We start from the raw sequence: 21,315 nt of genomic DNA, 5'->3' as shown, positions 1-21,315 counted from the left end.
CTAGTGATATAAGAATGTTGAAATACCAATTTAAGTTTTTTAAAAGTAAGCTCAGTATAGTCCAATAGTCTGTACAGATTTAAAAAAGAATAGCTTATATCTTCAAGCAATTGATTTTATTCATACTTTACCTTACACCACCGAAACTACTAAATTCAAATAAAAATTCTACAAACTTCTAATTATTTTGAATATTTAGTGATGTGTTTAAAAACTGTTACCTCTCTTGTAAAAAGGTTCCTGGGTCAACACACTATACTAAAGATGTATTTTACCAAATCTTTATCAGGTAAATTTCCTAAAGCCCATCCATACCATAAGCACTCTAGTTCTAGAAAACGTAGAACTAGTAATTGATTTATTTATTCATTGCAATAAGATAAAATAATGTTCAAGAAAATTTTGAAAGGAGTATCATCTGTCTGTTATTTCATTTTTCCCAGTCTTCCTCCATTTCCCTGGTCTGTGGTTGAAGATCACTGGAAATGTACAATAACATTATCATAAGTGATCCAAGTATATTTGAAGAGATTATACTTCTAAACAACACCGTTTGGAGTTCCATGTGTTGTTATAACATCACTAGATTTGCTTCAAACAAATTAAGGTAGTAGGTAGTATGTAGTCCTTTACTGATTAACTTAATTCCAACGGTAAAGGCATTCATTGATTTGGCACTTATTTGGAAAATGAATTTTCACCACAGATTCACAAAGATGTGCATTCTGCAAATGTTGTTGCCAATCTCATTGTATCATGCATTTTACACTATCGTGTTCAGTTTTTTGAAATGTAGAAGTATTGGACTCTTTCAAGTTTTTTTTTTTTTTTCATTAAAATGCCTTTAAATCCCCATATGATCTTCCTAGGAGCCAAGTGTTTTATGCATCACTGTGTTCAGCATACTTTATACACTGGGAGCTGACATTTGAGAAAAACAGTTTGAAGCATGATTGTCATAGGCACACTGGAACTGTTTTGCATTATACCTTGAGATCAAATAATATTTTCACTTTTCTCCCAAATAATTAGTTTTGTATCAAATTTAGGAAAGTCATTTGCAGTGCAGTCTAAAGTCTGAAAGACTACCTAAACGAAAAATAATTCTTCTTTATAATAAAAACATAAAAATTAGCAGCTCCTTTGTTTTCTATAGGTGACTTGGACTCAGATCTCCTTTGTATCTTATGTGAAATGTGCCGTTGTACTTGGGGGAAGCTTGGTAAATAGATTTTTTTTTTTTTTTACGAAACCAACATTTCTCAAGTCATAAAACTCATTTTTCCCTAAAGGTACATAAGTGCAGATTTTTATAATAGTGGTAGAAATCTGGACATCTGGGTGGCTCTGGTTGAGCATCTGCCTTTGGCTCAGGTCATGATCCCGGGGTCCTGGGATCCAGTCCCACTTCAGGCCCCCCCACAGGGAGCTTGCTTCTCCCTCTGCCTCTCTCTCTGTATCTCTCATGAATAAATAAATAAGATTAAAATAAGAGTGGTAGAAATCTGAGAATAATTGCAAGTAAATATTTGTGTCTGTATTAGTCACATTTATTTAATTTTTAATATGTGAATATGGCTTTGCATTTTATTCTTTATTCATTATTTTTTAATAAATGAGAAGTACTAAAATTTTGAATTTATTTTGAAGTTAGAACTTACAGAATTTGCAAATTTATTTTATGTAGTCTCTCAGAGGAAGGAATGGATTGTGATTTCAAAGTTTTTGGCTTGGGATACTGAATGAGTTGTTATTACTAAGATGTTGAAAACTGCAGAAGAAACGCCTTAGGGGTGTCAAAAGATTTTTTTTTTTGACAACTAAGTTTGAAAGACTTACATCTTACTGTAGATGTTGAGTAGGCAGTTAGAGTGATGAATGCTGGAGATTTAAATTTGGAGTCATCAGTGTACAGGTTTGTTTTATTTTGATTTTGCATGGAGTTTTTTTTTTATATTTTATTTTTTGAATACTGATTTCATTTTATATATATAAATATATATATTATTACTTTCTATAATGTCAAATAATCCTGTTCTTTATTTGTCACAGTGATTCACTTCCTTTAAATATTAAGCAGAGTGAGATGATGGGGAAAAATGTAATAATAGTAAAATAGTGAAAGTGGTATGGACAGATGGCAAAAAAATTGAGATAGTGATATTCCAACAAGACTGGTTTCCCTCACTAGTCACTAGGATGTATACTTTTGTTAGGATGACTCCTGATATGAGTATCAAATGCTCACCCAAAATAACAGCCTAAAACATGACAAATGGGACAAAAAAAATCAGATGTAGAGGGTTCCAGAGTTGACTCACTAGTTCACTGATGTCAGTAAGGGTCTAAGCTCCACCTATGTCTCCCATAAACAGGTGCTCCTTGGCCATTCCTTGAACCTTAGAAGTATAGGTATTAGCTGCAATCTTAGGAATATTGATCAAGATTTTATTTTAAATCCATGGTATTGGGTAAATAAAGAAATTCAGAGTCAAAACATACAATAAGAGGACCAGTGACTGTAACCCCTGATCACGCTAACTTTTAGACATATTGGAAATGCAGAACCTACAAAGTAGATTTCAAAAGAGTAGCCAGTGGGGTGGGAAGGCTAGAGATCCTGGGAACTAGGTGAATCAAGCCTGTCAGTTAAAATGGGAACTTGGATTTGGCCACTGGACACATGGAGATCCTTGTGCATTCAGGAGTTGTTTTTGGCAAAGTAATTGACAACACCTTAGCGCTCTAAGTGGGTTGAGGGGAGAATAGTAAGAGAGGAGTTAAAAACCACATGTAGGGATCCCTGGGTGGCGCAGCGGTTTGGCGCCTGCCTTTGGCCCAGGGCTCGATCCTGGAGACCCGGGATCGAATCCCACATCGGGCTCCCGGTGCATGGAGCCTGCTTCTCCCTCTGCCTGTGTCTCTGCCTCTCTCTCTCTCTCTCTCTCTCTCTCTCTCTCTCTAGCATAAATAAATAAAAAATAAATAAATAAAATTAATAAAACTCTGCATCTTTAAAAAAAAAAAAACCACATGTAAAAAAGCCACAGGTATTTTTCTGTAAAAAAGAGTGAAGAGGGGATCCCTGGGTGGCTCAGTGGTTTAGCGCCTGCCTTTGGCCCGGGGCACAATCCTGGAGTCCTGGGATCGAGTCCCACGTCGAGCTCCCGGCATGGAGCCTGCTTCTCCCTCCTCCCGTGTCTCTGCCTCTCTCTCTCTCTCTCTCTCTCTCTCTCTCTCTCTCTCTCTTTCTCTCTCTCTCTCTCTCTCTCTCTCTCTCTCATGAATAAATAAAAAAAAATAGTGAAGAATGGAGGTAAATGTAGGGTCAAAGGAGTTTGGGTTTTGTTTTATTGATTGGTTAACTTAAGCATCATGGAGATTATAGCCTCTTCCTTTTAATCTGGTAAGAATGGACATGTTAGGATGCTTCAGTGGCTCAGTGGTTGAGCATCTGCCTTTGGCTCAGGTCATAATCCCAGAGGTCTGGGATCGAATCCCGCATTAGGCTATTTCTCCCTCTGCCTATGTCTCTGCCTCTGTGTGTGTGTGTGTGTCTCTCTCTCACGAAGAAATAAATAAAATCTTTAAAAAATAAATAAGTCAAATCTTTTATATTTTATACATATTTAGTAAATTTTATGTGTAATTTCATGAATTTAAGAAGCAAAATAAGTTACATAGAGAAGAACTAATCATCAATAAAAATTACCTAAGTGACAAAATTCTTTTTCCTTTAAGTAATAACAAGGTATGCATTTTGATACCCTTAAAAACAATCCTTGGGGCAGCCCGGGTGGCTCAGCGGTTTAGCGCTGCCTTCAGCCCAGGGCGTGATCCTGGAGACCCAGGATCCAGTCCCATGTCGGGTTCCCTGCATGGAACCTGCTTCCCCCCCTGCCTGTGTCTCTGCCTCTCTCTCTCTGTGTCTCTCATGAATAAATAAATAAAATCTTTTTTTAAAAAATCCTTTATTTAGCTATCTTCCTGGAAATAAAATACAAAGCTATATATCATGAAATTTTATTAAGCATACTTTATAAGATAACTGTGTGCTAATATACCTCTTGGAATATAAGATGAACATTCTTATTTCTCAGAAATAACTGATTATATATGCAGAAAAAAAGACTGAATGGAAATATACTATAAAATGAATAATGGTGACCTTTTAGTGGTAAGATTATGTATAATTTAAAATGTTCTTTTTTGTACACTTGTATGTTATTTTCAGACAGCACTTCTGACACCAATTATGTGGTGTTTTTTTTTTTTTCTGCCACCCACCCCATTCTCCAACACCAAATAAGTTTCTAACAATTAAATTCAATTTTGACACTAACTCCTGCAGTTAGAATAAACCGTACAGGTTGAGGACTCAGTTTCATAACTGCCTGCCACTCGGATGCCAGCCACAAGTGGGTTACATAAGCTATCCCCCTTCTGCCTGGTGAACTACAAATTCAGGAGTTCCCACAATCACTCCTCAGATCCAGTGATTCACCAGAACAACTCACAGAACTCAGCAAAGTGCTCTACTTAAAATTGTAGCTCTACTGTAAAGGATACAACTCAGGAAAAACCAAATGGAAGATATGTGGAAGGATGAGGGATTGAGGTGTCAGTAGAATTTCCATGGGTTCTCTGGAATCTACCCTCCAGCCTTTCAAAGTGTTCACCAGCCCAGAAGCTCCTTGAATGGCAGCATCTGTTAAGGGTTTTAGTAGAGGTTTCACTACAACAATATGACTGGTTAATCATTGGCCAGTAGTGTAGAACTCAATCTGTGGGCCCCCACCCCTTACTGGGGCTGCAGTTATAGGTGGGAGTGGGGCTGAAATTTCCAACCCCTTAATCATGGCTTTTTCTCTAGACTTGTCCCCTCTACTCACCTCCACCCTTCCTTATTCCCTCTGCCAGCCCCCATTATTCATTAGCATCCAAAGACACTATATAAGAGATTTCAAGAGTTTTAGAAACTCTGCCCTAGGAACAAAGACCAAATATTTATTCTTTGTTATATTACAGTAATTTTGAGTTTTTGAAGTTAGTATGATGAACACTATAGTACTTATAAAAAAAATTTAATTGAAAATGACTTGCCCTATGTTATGTCCATAAACGTGTTAGTGACATAACAGTCTAAGAATGTCATCTTTGAGCATCATCCTGTATTTCTAACCTCTGAAAAGTTTTAAAAACTCAAGTCTAATTTTCTATTAGTAGTATGCTACTATGTATATAGCTATATAATGAAAATTTAATCAAATCTTATGAAAATGAGAACATCTAATTACTGTAACTCATTTGTCTCCAAATTCTTTGTGAGGAATAGCTCATTCTAGTGTTTTAAATTGCTTTATATATATCATATAAAAATTGATGTGAGAATCTAGTTACTGTTTGGGGATAAAAAGTTTTAAACCTACTCTGTTTTTCTATATTTTTTGTTCATTTAAAAAATGTAATTGCTATTTATTTTCCTTGAATTTTAAGTATTTGAATAAAGATCCCAAAACCAGTACATGTAATTAGCAACATCTTGTTTAATTTTATCTTGCAAAATTAACTCTTATGTTCTATGAGTAAAACTCACAAATATGATTGCATTCAGTTTTAATATATTTATTTTAATGTAGTTTCAGCTTATAAACAATTATACAAGAAATGAGTAGATTTGGAATTGTACATTCCAAATGTAAATAAAAGCATTTGAATCACTTTTTGATTACTTCCATGCAGATCATTTTTTTCAATACATAAGCCAGTTTTTACCCAGTGATTAAGTCATAGTGCTTGAAAGCATTATATGGAGGATATGACTACTTTCAAAGGCTGAATGAAGCATACAAGAGACATCATTGGTATCATAATCTTTGGGCTTTTAAGAGTTTGCCTTGGTTACTATAATCAGAACCAACTGGAAATCCGTTTTTGTTTTTGTTTTTTTCTAATAGGGATTTCTTTAAAATGACACAAAATATTTTAAATTGCAATATTTTTGGTGCAGTGATTATATATGTATATACATTTGTCTGAAACTTAATCAAAACTTGCTAATTTTGAAAATTTGTTGTGGGAAACTTTGAATAATAAATATTGTCCTGGAAGACTTATCCTCCAAATCCAATCAACTCAGGTTTCAAATGCTTCTTGGAAATATTTAAAGTAAAATGTTGTGGGCAAAATTAAGTTAAATACTATATTGTATTTTGAGTCACATACTGTAAGTAAAAATTTAGTCGTATGTTCTGAAATAAAAATAAATGCTCCCTGGTTCTCTTAAATCAACTGTAATTGCTATATTTGATCAAATAGCATTTTTGGATGTTTTGTCGAGTCTATTTGTAATGGTGTGCAAAATAATAAGACAACTAATTTGTTAAAGTTTTACTATGTGCTAGGCACAATTCTAAGTCCGTTCCATGTGTAAATTTAATCATTGCACTAAACCTCCTAAGTTTCTAAGAGGGTAATTGACTCACCTCGAGACGTCACAGCTAGTTAGTGCCAGAACTAGGATTTCAGAGGACTGTCTGACTTGGGGGCCCATTTCCTTAACCATTACCATACACTTGATGTTTCACATTGCACATCTGTAAATAAATTGTGTTTAATTTTAAAAGAGATGATTTTCTTTTCGGTAAACATCATTTTAGATTGAGTACATGCTTATGAAACTTTAAATCTAAATATTGATTGGATTATATGATCACCACGGGCCCCATCTTTAAAAGCCTGTGATTATTTCAGTATTTTCAGCTATGAACTATAATCATGCTAGCAAAATGCAGTGTCAGAGGTTTTAATGGCACAGCAGTCTTGTCAGGATTAGAGATAGAGATTTCAGACTAACTGGTATTTAAAGTGAATTACTGAATAAAACCACCCAAGGAGAATGTTGTTCTGGTAAAGGTGACTCAGAAAGTACAGTCAACAAGGTAAATGTAATAACATGATTTCATAGAAGCCAAGAATAGAAGGGAGTAGTCAATAGTAGAGTATTTCTGAATGGTCAAGTATGATAAGATAGAAAAAGTCACCAATGGCTTTGTCAATGACAGGGGTACTATGGAGTTGTGGGGAAAGAATTCCTGAATAAAGTAGCTTTTAAGAAAATGAGAAGTAAGCAAGTATGGATTACTAGTATAGAAAATTCTTTTTTTTAAATATTTTAAATATTTTATTTATTTATTCATGAGAGACACACAGAGAGAGGCAGTGACATAGGCAGAGGGAGAAGCAGGCTCCATGCAGGGAGCCTGATGTGGGACTCGATCCCAAGACTCTGGGATCATGCCCTGAGCCAAAGGCAGCCGTTCAACCACTGAGCCACCCAGAAGTCCCAGTATAGAAAATTCTTGATAAATTTTTCAGAAAAGATTAACAAATAAGATTCTTGGAAAATCTCTGAGATCTGGGAAGAAGAATTTTTGTTTCTTAAAAGTAAGGAACACTGAAATATGTTTCCTGTTGGGAATGAGCCAATAGAGAAAGAGACAGTGATGAAGCATGAGAGAGAACAATCATTACAGGAGCACAGTCCTGAGAAATATCAGGATGAGCAGATATGTCGGCTTTAGAAGAAGAAAGGCAATTCTTTCATTATAATAGGAGGAAACACAGTGTGTGGAGGTACTGGTGAAGATAGTTGATAGATTTGGTATTGGAAAGATGAGAACATTTCTGTCAGTATTCTTGGTAGACTTTTCCTAGAAGTAGCCTCTGAGCCAAGGATTCAGTTCAAACAATTTATGAAGGAAATGCTTTCAGGAGAAATCAGTAAGGAAGTAAGTAAGGGGTAAGGGGAAGTAGTATAGTAAGAGGAAGAAACACGCAAGGTTGTCATTTTGGGTGAAGTCTCAGACTGACCCTGATCTGATCCCAGAGGGAGCTCTGGACTGTAAATTACACTTTGGAACTTTCCAACCTTGAGGCAAAGGAGCTGGGATTGTAGAACTTCACACCTGTTAGTAATTGACTACAGGCTTGCTGTGGGGTGAGAGTGGAATGTAAACTCTCTGGCATTCCTGGCTATAGGGGCATATTAGCTCTGCTCCCAAGAACAATCATCTGTATGTCACAGGGGGTAAGCCTTTAGCAGCTAAGTATGCAGCAGCTGGGAGATAAATTCAGGAGCTCTATAAGAGATTATGAGGCCTGTACAGTGCACCAATGTGTTTGCAATTGTCAGATTGCTTCCCTTTTTTCAAGGAAATAGGTGACAACATTCAGCTGAGAGGTTAGGATGAGAGGAAAGTTTGAGGCTGAAGGGGGATGTGAACTATTCCTTATGAAGAATGGAAAAGCATATGTGCTAGGGAAGTATATAGTTGGCTTGTCAGACATTGCTAAGTGTCATTAGAAATTTGTTGTTGGGATGATGGGATGGCTTAGTCGGTTAAGCATCTGACTCTTGATTTTGGCTCAGGTCATGATCTCAGAGTGGTGATATCAAGCCCTGAGTAGGCCTCTGTTCTGGGTATGGAGCCTGCTTAGGATTCTCTCTCTCCCTCTGCCCCAAACCCCTCCCACCCCACCCTATCCCACCCCATGCTTACTTGCTCTGTTTCTCAAAAAGAAAAAAAAAAGAAAGAAAGAGAAAGACAGAAAAAAGGGGGAAAAGAGAAAGAGTGAGAAAGAAAGAAAGAAAGAAAGAAAGAAAGAAAGAAAGAAAGAAAGAAAGAGACTTATCACAAATTCAGCATGTCTTAAGTAATCATGATTGTGTATTAGGTTTTTTTGTTGTTGTTGTTGTTGTTGTTGTTTTGTTTGTTTGTTTTCCCAGCAATGCCCACCTATCCAGGGTTAGGTTTTTTTTTAGAATCATTAGAGTTGAAAGGATATGTAAGAAAATAAGTCAAAGGATCTAGGTTGGCCATGGGAAAAGAATGATCACTAATGGAGAGATGTATAGTGAAAACATAAAGAGACAGAAAAAATGGGAGGCCTGGAGTGGTAGTAAACATCTGATGGCAAGAACCTCAAAGGGGCTGGGGGTTTTGATAGGAGAAATCATGGTCTGGCCATGGCACTTCTTCTGCCTGAATGTTGTGAGAGAACCAATATTTGATTTTGTGTGGAAAGTACTGCCTATAGAGGACAATTTCTCCTAAAGCGAGAAGGCGATGCCATTTCTGGGTGAAAACCACCCAGAGATGAAGTTTACTATGGAGGGGAATTTGTTGATATTTGATTGTGAGTTTCAAAGGACAGGATATAGAATTTGGGGGAAGGAAAGGAAATGGTGGAAGTTGGACTGATTAAGAGATATACCAAAAAATGTTAAAATGAATGGAAGGGCTAAGCCTGTAACCATTTTTTGTGGTCCAAAGTCATTACTTACTATCTTTTTTTGCTGTCACTTACCATCTTAAGCAATGTGGTCCCTATCCAGTGGCGATGGAAAAGTCCCCCAGTTGGGTGACAGCACTGCTTACACACTCTGCCTTAGGTAAATTCATATTCTTCCCAAATTCTAGAAAATACCAAGATACATATATCTTAAGAACACAACTCAGGCTACTTAAATATACTCCAATTAATAAAAGGAAACAAAAATGCCCTATGATTAAAGATAATAAACTGATGACCACTGATTGGCAAATTAATCACCACAAGGGTTATAAATTACACAGATGAACTGAAAACCTTAGCATACTCTGGATGCATTCCATTCCCCTAATTCCAGAGCTATACCTCTCACTCAAGTAAAAACAACAAGGGAAGAAGATACACTCTTTCAGACTTCAATTTTTCTAATTTTCCTATTTTTCAGAAGGACTTTCTTACAGGAGTGTTGATGTGTTTTAAAGCTATTTTTTTCCCCGTTAGCTCATTTTAGAAAGTGGTGAAAGCATATAAGTCATAGTTACTTTAAATAAAGGATTATGTATTAAATCATTGAATTTGTAATTAAAATGTGCAGACAGTATAGTAGAATGTTGTGTCTTGAGCTGCTCAGTCCACACATGAAAATTTCCTAATCTAATTTTCTCTTGGCTGAGTCCCAATTGTTTGGATTTTTCCACTACATACAATTATGTATTTTAAATAAAGTCTGTCATCAGAGTCCCTGGAACTTTTATAAATGTGCTATTTATGCACTGAGTATGCATTTTAGAATACTCTGGAATGTTTTCTATGGAAGTTGATATTTTCAATCAGATCTTTCAGTGTGCTAATAGAAGAGTCCTCTCAGTTCCAGAACTGAGATTGATAGTCTAAGGTTCTAATTTAAAACTGGTTAATTATGAGATTGACAAAACAAGCCATGAGTGGAGAAGTTAATAAGTTATCAGCAAAAGCATTGACATCATTGGGTAGTAACATATTACTTAGATCAAGACGTAGCTCAAAGATGGCGTATTTTCTGTGTAACCATCATTGCCATTGTAGTTGTGATTTTTCTGCCTTCTTTGAACGCACCACATTCTGCTCAGCTAGCTGTACAAAGGTTTCTAAAATTACCAGATCTGCCATTCAGTAACTTTCATTAGTGCAATGTAATGAAACAGCACATGGGCAGCCTCTTCAATAATATTCAGGGGAGCCCTCTTAGTAAAATTTTTAAGCCCATTTGTTCCTACTAGATTTTCTTTAAAAAAAATAAATAAATAAGTTGTGGGCAGCCCCGGTGGCCCAGAGATTTAGCGCCGCCTTCAGCCCAGGTTGTGATCCTGGAGGCCGGGGATCGATTCCCAGGTCAGGCTCCCTGCATGGAGCCTGCTTCTCCCTCTGCCTGTGTCTCTGCCTCTCTCTGTGTCTCTCATGAATAAGTAAATAAAATCTTAAAAAAAAATCTTGGCATTAAAAAAAATAAAAATAAAAATAAAAATAAAAATAAAATAATAAGTTGTAATGTTTTCCTGTTTTTCCTGTTAGCTTTCCTGTGCACCTTCTCCTTGACTTGCTGCTACACAGTTTGAACGCTTTTGCCGTTGTGTGTGTCCCTGCCCAGTCTGTCATGTCTCTATTAATTTTGCCGTTGTTACCAAGGAATACATACACTTAAACCATTAACTTTTTCCTCCACAGTGTGTACTTTGGAGGTCTTTGGAGGACATTTTGAATTCTTTATCTAATGAGCCAAATTTCCAGCATCATTTGCTAAGTAATCTATCTTTTTCCACCAGATGTGTGCTGCCACACTATCCTATATTGAAATTTTATTTCTGTGCTCCCTTCTATTCCATGGACATATACTTTGTTCTGCTACCGGGACCATATTATTGCCAGAACTTTCTTTGTATGTGGGAGAGCGAGGTTTCTGATTTTGATTGTGTTTTTCAAAATTGCCTTACCGACTCATAGCTTTTATTATTCTTTCACGTATTTTTTTTTCAGAATTGTTTTTTTTTTTATTCTTTTAATGTATTCCTTTCCATCCTGTGGTAAATCTCAATGGATCATGATGTTGATGCACTATTAGATGTCGCTATTTAATAGCTTCTTTAGGATATTTATGGAAGTTCTTGGGGATCCCTGGGTGGTGCAGCGGTTTGGCACCTGCCTTTGGCCCAGGGCGTGATCCTGGAGACCCGGGATCGAATCCCACGTCGGGCTCCCGGTGCATGGAGCCTGCTTCTCCCTCTGCCTGTGTCTCTGCCTCTCTCTCTCTCTCTCTCTGTGTGACTATCATAAATAAATAATTTTTTTAAAAAAAGGATATTTATGGAAGTTCTTAAGTAAAATGTTTTTACAATTTGTTTTTTATTCTCTTAAACTCTCCTTACCTGCTAAGTTATAATAGTCTCGAAGTTTTCCTTCTTTTCTGTTTAGACTTAACCTATATGAGAAAAGAATTATTGTTGCTTGGATATTAGACAGAACTTGTTTGTAAAATGTTTTGGATGTAGCAACAGATGTATAAATTGGTCATGTGTATATATGCATATTTCAGTTTTTGATCTCTAACTTAATTTCATTATTATCAGAGAATACATTCTGATTGATGTTGATTCTTGGTGCTTTACTGAAGCTACCCTCTGGCCTAAAATGTAAACGAGTTAAGATTTCTTACTTTGCTATTTGGACATTTTATATATCTGAAAAATTGGATTTATTTATTCTGTTGCTTAGCTTTTTTTCTCATTGACTAATTTTAAGAGTAGATTCCTGGTAACAAGTTTAATCGGAAACAACAACATCTTATTAAGAGTAAGATGTGGTAGAGATCTCAGGTCATTAATTAGACCTACTCACTAACCAAGTAACTAGCTCTCGTGCACCGTCTCTGTGGGGCGACTTCGTCATCTTCTTTACCACAAGACTTTCCCTGTTCCACATGAATGAAAAATTCAAGAATTCAGAGTGCTTTTCAACAATAGATCTCACTAACAGATAACCTAGGAGCCATAGACTAGTATTTTCTTGGTTTCATCTAACTCTGAAAAAGATCCTAGTGAGAGGTTATTTTGCTCATCATGGTGGTGAGTAAACTAAAGCTTATGAAGATTACCTTACTTGTCCACAATTAAATAAAACTTGTCTGCTTTCTGTTGTATTTCAGTGCCTCCCTTGGTTCCATTTATTGGAATCTTTAGTAAGTACAGACATGTTTTAAATAGTTGTGCTTTTTTTTGTTTTAGTTGTTCTTACAAGCAGTTTATAAATAGGTGTTTATTCATAGAAGGGATATGATGAATGTTTCTACTACAAGTTGTTAAAACAAGAGGTGATGATATTATATGGTATGAAAAAAAGTATAAGAGCAATTCAACCTGTCAAACACTTTTGGCAAGAATACAGAAAAGTTATTAATTTTCTGAGTTATTTTACTTAACCAAAAAATAGTTTGTGCATCTTCTAAGTTGAAAAAAGAAATCCTGCAAGTATGTAATATACTCTTTAAAGAATTTCATCTCCTTGCATTGCAGTGACCAAATTTGATCAGCCCCATAGTCACAGGTTCTAAAGAGTAAGTTCTAAGACTCTGTGTGAGTCCAAAAAACATTGGCCCTCAGATAGTAAATCAGGAAACCTTGTGGTTTTAATTATAAGTATCAGTAAATAAAAGATTTCAACTTGTTACTAATATTTTATGGATCTTGGGATATTACTGACTTAAGCCACAGTTTTCACTGATTACAAGATAAAAATTATTGAAAAAAATTATTGAAAAAAAAAAGATATGGCGCTTGCTCCAGCAGCACATATACTAAAATTGGAAGGATACAGAGAAGATGAGCAGGTCCCTTGTTCAAGGATGACTTGCATATTTGTGAAGCATTTCATATGAAAAAAAAAGGAAAGAAATATAAATTTCTCTTTATATAGATATCATTTATTTTATCTTTCCTATTCAAGGTTTAAAGTTTTCAAAGAATCATAAAAATATTAATAAAGTCCAAGTTTAGAACATATATCTCTTAATGAATTTTCATGAACATATCACATATGATTTTACGTGAATCATAATAAATATTCTTTATATCCAAGTATTTACAGTTAGTGAGACTTTGCCTTTCCTTAGTGTACTTTTTGACACCGAGGATACATATTTATGAACTAAATTCAGCTGTCTTATGTAATTCAGAGAACTCAGGGTTTCTACTTTAATGTCCATTAGGAATCGGTTATACCCCATTTCAATGAGAATGTAAAAATTCATAGCATTTACTAAGCCTAAAGAAATCTTTAAATGAAACATTGTTTGAACAGAGGTTTTTTAAAGGTAAAATTAGGGATCATTTCAAAAAGAGTCAGTGACTCCTTCTTCCCTTTTGGATTTCTATTTAATATAAGAATTTCCAAGACACTTAAAAGGAGACCTAACCCCTTTTTTGAGGTCAGAAGGTTGGTATACAATAGTAATTATAACAGCAAATATTTATATAGTATTTTGTATATTAAAATTTTGTATATTTGCATTTTTGGTGTGTTAATGAGTGCCAAGACCTTTTATTTAATATACACAACAGCCCTATGAAAAAAGTTCTGTATTTATCCCTATTTCACAGACGAGGAATGTGAGGATCAGACAGGTTAAAAAGTTAGCTGAAGGTTGCAGTGTTACTATAAGGCTCGGCTGGCATTCACACTCGGGCAAGCTGCTTCATAAGCCCAAGCTTTCAGTTTCTGTGATATACAGATATATCCGCTTTTCAAAAGTTTTCATTAAGCCACTTCACTTTTGCGAAAGGCCTACATTGGTAACTGTTTTCGCTAACTGAAAAAAACGTGAAGAGGATATTTACTTTTATGGGGAAAAAAAGGCAAAAAGCGAAAATAGCATTCAGAAGCAGTGTTAGAACTGTTAGAGTAGCAGTGCACATCCTGAATAACAAGAGTGGTGTTGCCAGGCTCCTTCCTCGGAACTATACTCCGCATCTCAGCATCAAGTCACCATAGCTTTGCCTTGTGTCTGTGAACATCTGTGCTTTATCTCAGTTTATTTTGTGCATCTGTTAGCAAGATGTGTCCTAAGGTATCAGAAAAGCCTAAGAGTGGGATGCCTGGCTGGCTCAATCAGAAAAAGATGCAACTCTTGATCTCGGGGTTGTGAGTTCAAGTCCCGCATTGGGTACAGATTTTTTTTTTTTTAAATAAGTAAACCCTAAAGAAAAAAGAAAAAGCCCAAGAGAAATTATTTTGGGGATCTAGGAATGCTCAAAAAATTTTACATATTAATTAATGCAACTACTTCATTGCTTTACGCCATCTGAACTTAAGAAAGGTTTCATAGGAATACTCTTGGATAGTGGGGAAAACCTATACTATCTTTCATATGTTAAAAATAATAAATTATCATAGGGTGATATTATTTGCTTTCAACATAGGATTCCAAAATTTGATATATGTGTGAAACCTACCAAGTCATTTTTATAAATCTAATAGATGGAGACACTAAATTGTAGTAAGACTGTAGCTGTCTATATACAATATAAATAGTTCATTATTCATTCTCAGAATTGATATCCTTAAGTTCTTTCATATATAAATTAATTATTTGACCATATTATATTGAGTTATAAAAATTTGCATAACATTGAGTTGTGAAGATAATATAATTAAAGTTTTATCAATCATTTATTTAATATTTATTGATCCTGATTTATTATACTCAATTCTGCTTAATTTCAGACTTACCCAATTCATCAGCAATGTGAAATCTGTGATTAAAAATTTAATGTTGGTATATGCTCTCGAATCTGTAATATTGTTATAGGGACATTGAGGCATAGGAATGAAAATGTTCAGGATATATTCTGAGTTATTTATTTGTATTTATTTGGTTCATTTCATTCTCTTAACAAATTTCGAATGAACAAAATGATGCAATATAGCTTTTAGTAGTAATACTTTAATAGCAATAAAATCCATAGTTGAAATATAATAATCTTCTCTGCACTTGATGATTTCTACATTTATGTTATATGACTTTCATACTTTTCTAAGAATTTTTTATATCTTTAATACTTAGTGACTTAAATGTATGACCATAATGAAACATTATTCATATTTTACTCAGAAATATTGAGTTATATGCTAAGTAACTTTTCTTTCATTTTCCTATAGTGGGTATTAGAGGGAATTGGATGTAATTCTAGGGTAGTATAGTCCCACTAACATAAAATACATTTAAAAGAAATATAAAGCTGTCATGATTTTTATCCTACGTGTTACTAATTGATTAACCATTTTTAACAAAATGAGGTATAAGCATGAAATACTTGGATCTTTCTCTGTTCACTACTCTTTGAGCTATGTTCTTAAATATTCCTTAACCACTGGGTAGCAGATCTCTTAATGTTGTCTTAGATGTTGCAACTTGGCCAGGGTATTCTGGTTTTTAGGTGTCTGATCAATTTAAAACTTGAATAACATACCCTTTTTAAAACATTCTTCCCCTGGCTAACATTTGTTGCTAGAAAATTAGTACAAGTGAAGGTGTTACTTTCCTTCCTCTTTCCACTATTTCATTTGGTCTGTGAACACTGTAGTCCTAACAGGTCTTGTCTTTCCAATTCTGCTTTTAGGACTGGGCCCCCTGGATTGGTAGTTTTGCAAAGTAGTGTCTCAAAGACCACTTCTACGTGAAGTCCATTAGTTGGGTTGCTGAAATAGCTCCTTTTAGAACATGGGGAACTGAATCCTCTTCGACCTCAGTTAGGAACTGATTAAAAGGGACAATAGGGAAAGCCTTCTGCAGAAGTATTTATCATTCCTTTTTCTTCTATGAAAAATGAAATACATTTTACCTTGAGAAATTCGCTGACATTATCTTTATCATTCTTATCGTAACCCAAACCAAATTCAAAGGGAAATATCTTTATTCCTTTGATATAATTAGTTTTATTCCAGAGAACGTAAATTTAGCTGCATACTGAACCTGGCAATATTGGGGTACTAATCAGGATATCTATATACACTTTGATAGCTCTTTTTCTCACTATTAAACTTACAGTTCAATTACCAACAACAATTAGCTAACTACCCAACAATTCCAGAGGATCCCAGAATACATTCATATTTAAGATCTAGGAGTGCTCAAAAAATTTTACATATTAATTAATGCAACTACTTCATTGCTTTACACCATCTGAGCTTATGAAAGTTTTCTTGGATGAATGGGAATTTTAGATATTTCCTTTAACAATTATTTCCAAACACAATACTCTATTTTGAACTCTTGAAATCAGAGAAAGAATATCCTATAACTAACTTGATTCATTCATGTTGTTTTCTATCCATTCATCATCTGTCTACACTGATAAACTATATTATAAATCTTTATATCACAGTATTAGTATGTATAAGTTAATGTTTTGGCTGACAAATCTATCCTCCTGAAAATGAATTTTGAGCTAAGTTTCCATTGGGCTAGATTTTAGTAGCCCTCTTGTGTACTTTGAAATTTTACAGAATATGTAAATATATGCATAAATATTGTCACTTTATGCAGAGATCCCTAAAAATTCTGATCTTGATTCTAATGATCACTTTTTAAGGTAATTTTATGACATTAATATTTAAAGCTTTCAATTTTAGATGTTAGTTGAAAAAAAGAAGATAAAATGTTTGACAAAGGAAAATGTATTTGCTAAAGAAATGAGGCTCGTTTTTCTATTTGTTCCTTGAAAATTATATGTACAAAGTATTTTACTTTGTTTTCAGAAAGTCACCACTTCACAGGATAACCTGAAAGTTTCTGTTAACATCTGCCAAGAACATCTTAGACCTTGTGTCCATATTTTTATAAAATCTTAAAATACCTGTAGTGAAATTGTTTTAGTCATACAACCTGGAATGAGATTTTATTTCAATAGACTTTCATTGGTAAGTCAGAGTGAAAATTATTCAGCTTTGGGACTAGTTCTGTAGATATATTTTTTAAGTGAATCAATAAGTATATAACTTTGCCACCATAACTGGTGGCAACATTATTATCAATTTAATTGGAATATAGTGGAGAGACTTTGTAAAACTAGATCCTCTAAGCCAACAAAATATCAGACAAAATGATGGAAGCCACTGACATATTATAGGTAATCTTCAGTGATCTTCAGATTTGGAATTATTGTGTGTTATTTATGATAATCTGGAAACAAAATTAATGAATGGTTCTCTGTCCGTTAGCATGGATTTCTATATTAAATATGAGCTGGTAATTCTTATAGCTAAAAGATACAAATTACATGCTTCATTAATTATTGCACAGGCTAAGCCACTGTAAAAGAAACACCCTAAAATCTAGTGGCTTAAATTTATGACATAACGTGGCTTAAATCTAATACAGTGGCTCCACGTCAAAAAACAGCTTCCATTTCTGGGTCTGAGGCTCTTTTGTCATTTTCTGCTAGCAAAGGGGGAGGAAAAAATGGCCAAGGGAAGCCCAATTCCAATCCTTTAATTGGCAAGACCCAGAAATGTCACAGTTTACTTCTGTTCACATCCCAGTGGACACTCCTTGAATGCATGGCTATAGCTAACTGTAAGTGAAGCTGGAATTACAGTCTTTGTTATTGAGTGGAACAACTGGTGCTTTCCCATAATTGCCAACAAAAACTGGTGAATTGTACCCTTTTTTGATATATCACAGTAATGGGAAAATATCTCACTCCAGCGATTACAGTGCAAGTTTTGTATTTTATTTTTGAAACATTTGGCTAGTTCAGTACAAATCTGTATAGCATGTTTGCATATGTTCCTATCTGCTAACCTTTGAAACTTTCTTTACTTGATACCCTACTATACAAATAAAAGGAGAAATAGTTATTCCAGTCAAGAACTTGGAATCACAGATGGAATATACTGATGCAATGAGAATGCATATAATGGAATAAATATCACATGATTATGCTCTATAACTTTTCAATATTGATCCAAGTACAAGATTTTCTTTCTAGGAACAGTTCGCAACTGTTAAAAATGATCAATTCTTAGAAATTCTTCTTCTCTGTTTACCTTTCACACATCCATGGCATTATTTAAATATCACTTGGAATTCCATTTTCTGGCTTATGACGCTCTTTGAATGTCCTAGTCCAGCAATGTCCAGTAGAACTTTCTGTGAACCCAGAAATGTTCTAGAACTGCACTGTCCAATATGGCAGCTACTGGAGCTTTTGAGTGCTGGTAATGTGAGTAGTGTGACTAGGGAACTGAATTTTAAACTTTATTTCATTTTAAAGAAATTAAATTTAAATAAACCCATGGGCCAGTAGTCACCGTATTAGACAGCACAGTCATTCATTCTCTGCTCCATTTACAAACCTATTTCTGCCACATTTATTTTGCTGCATAATATTGCTCCTGAAATGTCCTCAAATGAATTTAACTACTCAACATCTATTATTTGGTGTTTTATTCTTTGGGTGAGAGATTCTATATTTTCAATGTGACTTTACTCTAGCTTTAGTGTAATAATAACAATATCAAATGTACTGTATATAAAACGTGTCAGGCACTGTTCTGAGCACTTTATGCATAATATATAATTTCATTATCACAAGAAACCTGCATATAATTGTCACCATTTTATAGTGGTATGAACTGACCCAACCATAGGTTAATTAATTTTTGCCTTTAGCTAGTTAAGTGGCTGATTTAGGATATGAATTGCAGGCAAACTAGTTTTAAATCCCAGGCTCTCCCTCCATTCTTTACTCTTCCATCATTTTGTAGGGTGAAGTCTCCCTTCAGTAGTTCTCGTTAGGCAAAAATACATCACATTTGGGGTCCAAGAGCCTTATTTGTGTATGTGTAATATTGGAAACTATTGTCCCCAGCAGGAGATAAGAGAAAAGAACAGTTTCTCTTCTTTTCTGTTCTATCACAAGTCATTGAACAGACTGTTTATGAAAAGATGATCCAAAAGGTTCCCTAAGTTATCTTCACTAATTTGGCACTGCGATCTTATTTTATTGGAATGATACAAAAAAAATAAGTTAATATAAGTGATAATGAACAGGTGCTGTATGTTTGCTTCTATTACTACTAAAGATGATTCAGATTTCTTTCCTAGTACACTAACAGAAAGAATTTTAAAGTAGTCAGGATCGATTATTTTCAAAGGGCTGTAGTGTTCAAATTTAACTCAGGTCAATCATCTGCAAGTTAAAATTACTTAGAAACGTACTGTCCATAATTAAGTAATCTTACCTACTAATATTACAGAATCAGGATACCTTTAGGTGACATGAAATCTGTCATTTAAGTATACCCCCAAGCCTTTTCCAGATTGCTCATAAGATTTCTCATTCTCTAGAGAAATGCGATCTCTAAGAAATAAATGTCTCTGTCAAGTCACAAGTAATATGAACACATGATGAAAAAATGGAATTTTTTTAGCCTCATAAGGGATATTGCAGTATTGTAAAATTGATTTTATTCCTTGTTATGTAAGTTCTCATGGTCATTTTAGGATTTACCTTCTGGATATAAAGGGAAGGTTAATGATGCCTTTTAGGGAGGTGGGGTACAGAGGCCTTTGGGGACCAGGAGAATATTTTTCATATGAAATCTTTTGTCATAAAATGCTAATGTTGGTGTTCTTGTCTTTATGTCTATGCATTCTTTAGCTATGAGGATAACAGACCCTTCATCAAGTAAGAATGACCTGAATGGCTGATAAATTCCATTTATCAGTGTGGTCCCATGAACCAGCTGTCAGATCAGTACTGAAAAATCATTAGAACTTCTGTCATTCACTTTGAGGCAGAAGAGCAAACTGTGCAGGAAAATACTCAGGCATACAACTTGTATGCAGGATAAATATGCTGCAGGTGTATTGCCAAAAACAAATTCTGCTTCACCTCTTTTAATTGGATATCACCTGAAATCAGTGCCACAGTCGTAGCAACTTCATGTGGTACAGACTTGTTTCGCTTTTAATAGCTTTCTCCTTTCATTGTGATGTGTTCCTCTGTGCTGCATATGTCGTCATTTCTGTTGTTTGTTTGGACATCGCTCATCTAAAATTATTTTGTGGTTTAGCCGTGTATCTTCAAAATGATCTTAGAAGTACAAAGCTACCCAATTGCAATGGATATTAATGAATTTCTATTTTAAATATCCAAAAAGGGAAAAATACCTCCTTCAAAAATTCAAATTTTTGGACACAAAATTACCTCTTTCAATTTTGACACATATCACCTGTTTATGAGTCTATCTTTTAAATTTCTAAAACAAAGCTACAAGTCTGTACTAATCTCATAAGAATAAACTCAAATGTTGATATTTGGGCTCTTTTCTTTTGTACATTTTAAAATTTTGTGTCCTGCCACAATATACTTAAGATTGGGGCAACCTAATGGGTGACCTTACTATAGACTTTCAGTTTGTTCTTCTGGTGAAGAGTCCTTTGTTTTCACTTTCTCCAGTGACATTTCACTTATTTCTTCATGCTCTTGCTTATTTTATTTTCTTTACAAATTGGGCTCATTGTAGTTCTATATCATTAACTCTTGGGCCCATCATGTGTTTTCTAGTAGATACTAGCTGTCTTGAGTATTTTATTGTATCATTTTATTTCTAAATTGAAATAGCAATTTTGCCTTGATTTAATGGTATTCTTTCCATTTTTCCTTTTTCCAACGCCTGTAAGAAGCTGAGAGCTTTACCTTGAGAGTTCCCATATTTTTCAATTTAATTATAAACTAAAATATTAATATCTAAGATGTTTTCTGATTCATATAAGTAAACATGTCACATACAATGGCAAGCCTACTTTAGGGATTCTTATTCAATAATGTTAATGTTTTAAATTGAACATGTTAAATTTAGGGGATATTTCCATATGAAATGTAGTAGCTGATGGTTGTAGAAGAAAAATAGTAAATAGTCATGATTAATTTTAACAAGACATTAATA

The 21,315-nt window shown here is 34.5% G+C and overlaps 1 protein-coding gene and 1 non-coding gene across 9 annotated transcripts in view; both read left to right on the top strand.

Annotated features, from left to right (window-relative positions):
- Window positions 1–21,315, top strand: part of ADGRL3 (adhesion G protein-coupled receptor L3) — a 518,213-nt gene that overhangs the window by 447,370 nt on the left and 49,528 nt on the right. The gene's annotated exons all lie outside the window — the stretch shown is intronic.
- On the top strand, window positions 13,136–13,242 carry LOC129520778 (U6 spliceosomal RNA). Its single transcript, XR_008666669.1, has one exon. It is a non-coding gene; the product is annotated as a U6 spliceosomal RNA (small nuclear RNA).

This window comes from Nyctereutes procyonoides, unplaced genomic scaffold (assembly GCF_905146905.1).
Source record: "Nyctereutes procyonoides isolate TBG_1078 unplaced genomic scaffold, NYPRO_anot_genome, whole genome shotgun sequence".
NCBI classification, from domain to species: Eukaryota; Metazoa; Chordata; class Mammalia; order Carnivora; family Canidae; genus Nyctereutes; species Nyctereutes procyonoides.
Note: the sequence above shows the minus strand (reverse complement) of the source record. Positions and strands in the feature narration are given on the sequence as shown.